This window comes from Vanacampus margaritifer, chromosome 9 (genome assembly GCF_051991255.1).
Source record: "Vanacampus margaritifer isolate UIUO_Vmar chromosome 9, RoL_Vmar_1.0, whole genome shotgun sequence".
NCBI lineage: Eukaryota > Metazoa > Chordata > Actinopteri > Syngnathiformes > Syngnathidae > Vanacampus > Vanacampus margaritifer.
In genome coordinates this window covers 14,675,754-14,682,369 of record NC_135440.1, presented here as the reverse complement: position 1 = coordinate 14,682,369, position 6,616 = coordinate 14,675,754, and positions in this window count along the sequence as shown.

The window sequence follows — 6,616 nt, the reverse complement described above, 5'->3', positions numbered from 1 at the left end:
TTTGTACTGTCTGTCATTCAATTGTGATGGCGCCCTAAGGCACTGGTTTTGCCATTTTTAGATTTTAAAGACTTGTAAATGTGTTTGCCTGTATTCAAACATTGAAAGTTAATTGATCAAACTTGGGCATTGAGCCGTGCATCGAATTATTACACACTATCTGCACTTGATCTTGGACAAAACACACCAGGCCATGTGTGGTTTAAGAAGTGGGATCAAAACTTGTATTTTGCTTCTTTTGTGAGCATACAGTGAAGGCTTCAAACATTGGCAATACTATAATTGGGATGAATGCATTCCAGTGATACAATGTACTTTATTCATGTCATTAGGGCAATTATAAATGCCAGTTGTTTATAAACACGGAAGTAACTTTTATTATTTATTTTTTACTTTTGCTTACTAAATTACTACTCAAACTTTTTTTTTTCTTTTTTTTTTTTGGAGTGCTTAGATTACTGTAGAGCCATTTGCAAATGTCACACGAATATAAAGGTAACTATCACTGATTTATTACTGGCTGAATATACAGTACATGTAGCCCAGTTAAGTAATCCCATTCAGGTGAAATATATATTTGGTTAAACAAAATAAATTCTGAAAAATGTCATGAAAGCCATCAGATCATTCCTAGCAACTTGTATTAAAAATGACAACGTGGCTACACTTTGGCAATCAATCACATCAGCTCCTGGGAATTCACCCAGCAGGGCATGTTGCTGAATAATGGTCCAGTTTGAGGTAATTCATCAGGTTGTCAGTGTTTCCTCTTCTTCTCCCATCCTCAGCGTGCAAGTGAATGAAGCCAAATGTTTAGCATGCAGAATTCAAGAGTGTGGTGCATAATGGATAGTCATCTTAATTAAACTGTTCTTATTGGAAATTCTATTTACCTTCCACTCTCATGTAGGCACTTTTTTGAATGGATGAAACTGAAGTGCAATCTTATAAACACCTTTTGAGTGAGCCCAGGAAATGTGTTTTCATGGTAGTCATTGATATCTTCATCCAGTAATTGTCTGCATATTTGACTCACTAACTTGAAGCAGCAAATGTAATGCAAATTTATTTTTGTGTATTACAAAGAGTTTGCCTCCTGCTCCTTCAAGTGGTGCTCAATAACGAAGGGGGTGTCGCTGGCAATTCATAAATCCACAAGTCTTGCTTCTGTTCCATTCAAACCAATTGAACGCTGGAGCTTAGCTGATGTTCAAAGCAAGACTATTAAAATGTCTCCAAATGTTTTAATCTGACTGTTAAACCTCTACCTAAACACACCCAGCCTATTTGATTCTAAGCCAAATTCCTCTCATGTTTACACTTCTATCGATCAAATATCTAAGCTGTCTTTCTGCGCTTCAGCTCCTCTGGCAATTCATTACAACTATCAACATCACTAACTGGGTCTGGTGATTCCGTGATCCAATAAATTGGTTCCATTCTTGTCCTGCTCCTATTTACTGAAGTTATGCAACTTCAAAGAACTGTTTAAATGAAACAAGAGTCATTTGATAGAAAGACTGCATATGAATACGGGCACTTGTTTTTGTCCCCCCCTCCTCTAATAAAAAATAAATGGGACAGCGTGGCATTTAACAGTATTAAAAATAACATGCTGTGAGCCAAAAATGAGCGGATGATAATGCCTTAAGCCCTCGTATCCCTTCTCCTTCATTTATATTTAATTGCAGACTTAATTTTCCGCCCAGTGACACTCAAATTAAGATGTAGCTGTACGTGAGGATTTGCAAGAACTGCAGAAATAAATCTATTGTAAAAATATCCTTATTCTACAATCGCCTTGTTTTTTTTCAAGCTATGGTAAGATTACTTCTTTGTCTGTGGATTTACAGTACTTTAAAGACCGGGGCGGTGTTTCTCAGTAGTTCTGTGTAATATAGTGCACCCAGCGCTGATGTCACGTTGACCTTTGTATGGTGATGCATGAGATACCGCAGTAACTTCCAGGACTCATGTGGGGAGTCTAGACCACCTATGATGAAGTCAGGATGGGGTAGAGTTGATGTGGCTTTATTATTGCTGACACACTCCTTCACTGCAAGGTGCTGTGGATGAAGAGAAAGGTACCCACTTTGGGGTGGAGCATCTGGAACATCTGTTCAGTCATAACTACAAATGCCAACCAGGGGACTGTAAGCGTTCATATCGTCTTCCTAAACTAGTGACCTTAGTGACGATGCAAACTCGCAGACAAGGCTAATGAATAGCATTGGTATCGTGATGTAAGCTTTTAACCTCATTCACTGCCATTAACGGCTAAAGACGTCAAAAATTCATTTGAACTATTTCTATTAGTTTAACATTTTTCCCACTTTTCTTAACAAGAGTATGACAACCTAGAAAAAAAATATTGTACATTTAGAACAGATATAAAATTTGGGATTAATAGTGAGTTAACTATTGAAGTCATGCAATTAATTGCAATTAATTACAATTAAAAAATGGAATCGCCTGATGCGATTTAAAAAAAGAAAAGATTATTAAAAATTAGGGGCGTCAGGCGATTAAAATGTTTTATTGTAATTAATTGCATGACTTCAATAGTTAACTCACGATTAATCACAAATTTTATATCTGTTCTAAATGTACAATTTTTTTTTCTAGGTTTACTCTTGTTAACAAAAGTGGGAGGGGGGAATGTTAAACTAATAGAAATATTTCAAATTAATTTTTGACGTCTATAGCAACAATGTCAATGGCAGCTAATGAGTTCAAGTCAACCCTCCAAAAGATTCTTGACAGTATGTCCTACGTGACCTCATTAGTCTAAACATGACATCTGATTAATATTACATTTGTGGCATATGAGTTATGAAGCAAAATCCAGCTATTTTTATCCATCTCAGGGGGCGGCCATTTTGCCACTTGCTGTCGACTGAAGATGACATAAATGTTGCTCAGGGCTCAGGCCAAACGACCAATCGCAGCTCACTTTTTTTCTGAAGCTGAGCTGGGATTGCTTGTTACTTGAGACCTGACCAACATTGATGTCATCTCTACTCGCCACCAAGTGGCAAAATGGCCGCCCCCTGCAATGGATAAAAACGGCTGGATTTTGCTTCATAACTCATATGCCACAAATGTAATATTCAGGATGTCATGTTCAGACTAGTGAGCTCACATACATTATTGTCATTTGTCAAGAAATGTTTAAGGTTGACTTCCACTTTAAGCAACATGCACAGTATTTACTGTTGATATGTATACAGATAATATAATACTTGCCATATGTAGATTCATCCTCTGTGAAGAAAGACTATTACTGTTCTCATGTATGTTGGTATTATTACACTGCCCCCTGGTGGCAAGGGGTGGACAACAGAAGAACCAGCACAATGTCCATTGAATTGAGCAAGAAATGTGGCAGAAATTGTCTTTTATTTATTACATTCTTTTTTAAAATGCTGGTAACTTTAACTGAGAGTGGGAATAAACAATTTGTTCCCGAGGATCTCTCACGATCTGCCACTGCTTAAATTTGCTTACAACTCAAGACTACTTGCACCTTGAAAAATCTGTAAATCGGGTCACATTTAAGTCAAAGTACCACTGCATACCACCACACACACCAAAAAAACAAAACTATATGATGTTACAGCCTTTTGTTTGAAATTCCTGCACTGTTGGACTGGTGGTTACTTTTTCATTGCTGATATAAATGGAGGCAAATCAGACCCCAGTGCCATTATAGGACCTGGTGGCCTGTTCACTGTCTGCCAAAGTAAATTGTGTGTTTGCTATTTGGACTACAAGTAGCAATAAACATGTCATTGCGTTTACTTCACATCCATCAGGGTCTAAAGCAGCTTGGCTCCTGTCTTCAAGTTACACAATTGCTCTATTTGTAGCCTTTATTAAGTCACTATACAATGTGTCCAAGTCCAGCGCATGGCCCTGCCTCTCGCCCAATGTCAGCTCAAAATGGCTGCTCACTAAAGGCCTTACAAATATTTTCCATCATGCAGCTGTCCGCTGCACATAGTGCAGGTCTTATTTTTACCCCTTTGTTGGTTCTGAATGATGCCACTGGCACTTTGAATCACGTCAACATGTTTCCTGATTACCATTTTGAATCCCATTGTGCTTGTATGTGTAACGGCATCGGCCCCTTATTTTCCTCCACTGCCCTAACACTCAATTGGATGTGTTTGTGGTTTATATGCATAATGAGTTTGGTTCCTGCAGAACCAGCCTATTCAACAATTCTGGCTCTGAGGCTTTTTGCAAGGAGGCAGGGAGACATAAGGATTTAATACCATGGAAATGGGCTGCATTCAAATCAAGCACCTTTTCTAGCTTTGAGATATTGTCACAATTTTGCCTTATGCAACCATTTGCACAATGAAAAGTTTCAGTCAATGGGTTAGCTTATCTTGCTCAACGACACGAGAACAAGAATAAGACATTTCTCACATTTAGAGTGCGTAGGCCTATATGCATTCAAAGTTGTTTATAATATAGTGGAAGTGTGTGGGAGTGGGAAGGGGGTAGCCATCCGTTAAAGCCATCTTGTGAGCATTTTCATTAGATTTTTTTTTTTTTAAAGGGAAGTCAACCACTATTTTTTTCCCCCACAATAATATATTGTATGCAGCCCCACTGGTCTAAATATGGTATTCTGGTTAGTATTGTGTTAGTGGATATGAGTTAAGCAGCAAAATCCTACCTTTTTTTTTTTTATCCATCTCAGGGGGCGGTCATTTTGCCACTTGCTGTCTACTGAAGATGACATCAATGTTGCTCAGGCAACGGCCAATCATAGCTTACCTGTTTTCTGAAGCTGAGCTGTGATTGGTTGTTACCTGAGACCTGCGCAACATTGATGCCATCTTCAGTCGACAGCAAGTGGCAAAATGGCCGCCCCCTGAGATGGATAAAAATGGATGGATTTTGCTTCATATGTATATCATTATTAACTAATTCACTGCCATTGACGGTTATAAACTTAAAAAAATAATTTTAACTATTTCTATTAGTTAAAAAAAAAAATCTACTTTTGTTAACAAGTGTATTAAAACCTAGATTTTTTTTATTGTGCAGTTAAACCAGACATAAAATTTGTGATTAATCGTGAGTTAACTATTGAAGTAAGAAAATAAAAAATAATTGCCTGACGCCCCTAATTTTTAATAATCATCTCGTCAGGTGATTACATTTTTTTTATTGTAATTAATCGCATGACTTCACTAGTTAACTCACGATAAATCACACATTTTACTTATTTATTAATTACTTACTTATTTATTTATTATACTCTTGTTAACAAAAGTGGGGGAAAATTTTTAACTAATAGAAATAGCTCAAATTAATTTTTGATGTTTTGATGCAAGGGCAGTGAATGAGTTAATAACGCATAATTTGAGTAGATGTGTTATTTCAGAAGTGTGTATCAATCTGATAGCTCTGTGCATCAATCAGTACCCAAGAAGTAGCTCTCGATTTCAAAAAGGTTGGTGACCCCTGATCGAAACTAACCCTACCAAAAACTTCATTTGACCACTCGCATAATCAAGTGCAGATCAGGCAGCAATGGGACAGAGCCATGACCATTCAGCCGCTTAAGCTCTTAACAGCGAGAACTAAACAAGGACTCCACAGAGCCCTTTAAAAGGAATAGGGTGTGTGGTTTTAATTGCATTTGGTCCAATTTAATTAAGAAATACCAGAGAATCCCCTATGGTAATTACTGATTAAAAAGCAGGTGAGGCTGTCATGGCATGGCCATCAAAAGCTACCAAGCTTGCAATCCAATCACTGCTTGTCATCCAAGGACATTTAAGACTCATTTGGGTGCAATATTCATTCAAGCCCTCAACCCAAAATTCTGTCTTTTTGCCCTAAGTCCATACCATAGAGAATTACCTTTTTGATGTGTGTCTGTTTCCCGAACCAAATATACTGAGACTTTGTTTTTACACAATTTTCTCTTCCTGACCGCATGAAAACGTCTCCTTGTCAAATTGGTGAACTGAATGAGGAAATGCGTAGAAAGTAGTTTGCTGGCTGTTCACACCCACAAATTCATCTTTATCATCATTTTCATGGTTTCAACTAATTCATGGCTGTTATGTTATTCACTGGTGCTGTGTTCCTTGTATTGATCCTTAATTAAGTAGCCCTTCCTTGACTAACATCTCCATCTAGTGGACAAGGATGTTACGTCATCTTTTGCACAAGCCTGATGCTGCTGTCACTCACACATCTTTTAGTGCAGTTTTTCATCAAAATGATTTGATCTCTCGGTATGAAGAATGCCAAAGTGGGGGGAAAAGAGTAACAAGCGCATATCACATAACCTTATACAATCCACATTTTGTATATGAGACCCAATACAAGATTTGTACCATATACAGCCTTTAGAAAGACAATGCTCACTCTTTATTACTAGTATGTCTTTGTAAGTCATTTGCAGTGGTGTACAATTGCACTTTATCATGTGAAACGGACTATGCCTTCCTCGTGTAACAAAAAAAAAAAATGTATTAGCTTTGTAAAGGCATGTCATGTATTGGAATTCGTTGCACCTAATGCTGACGCTGCTATGTGAATAGACAGCTGTCAAATCAAATGTTGGAAATTTGTAAGATGAAAAGCC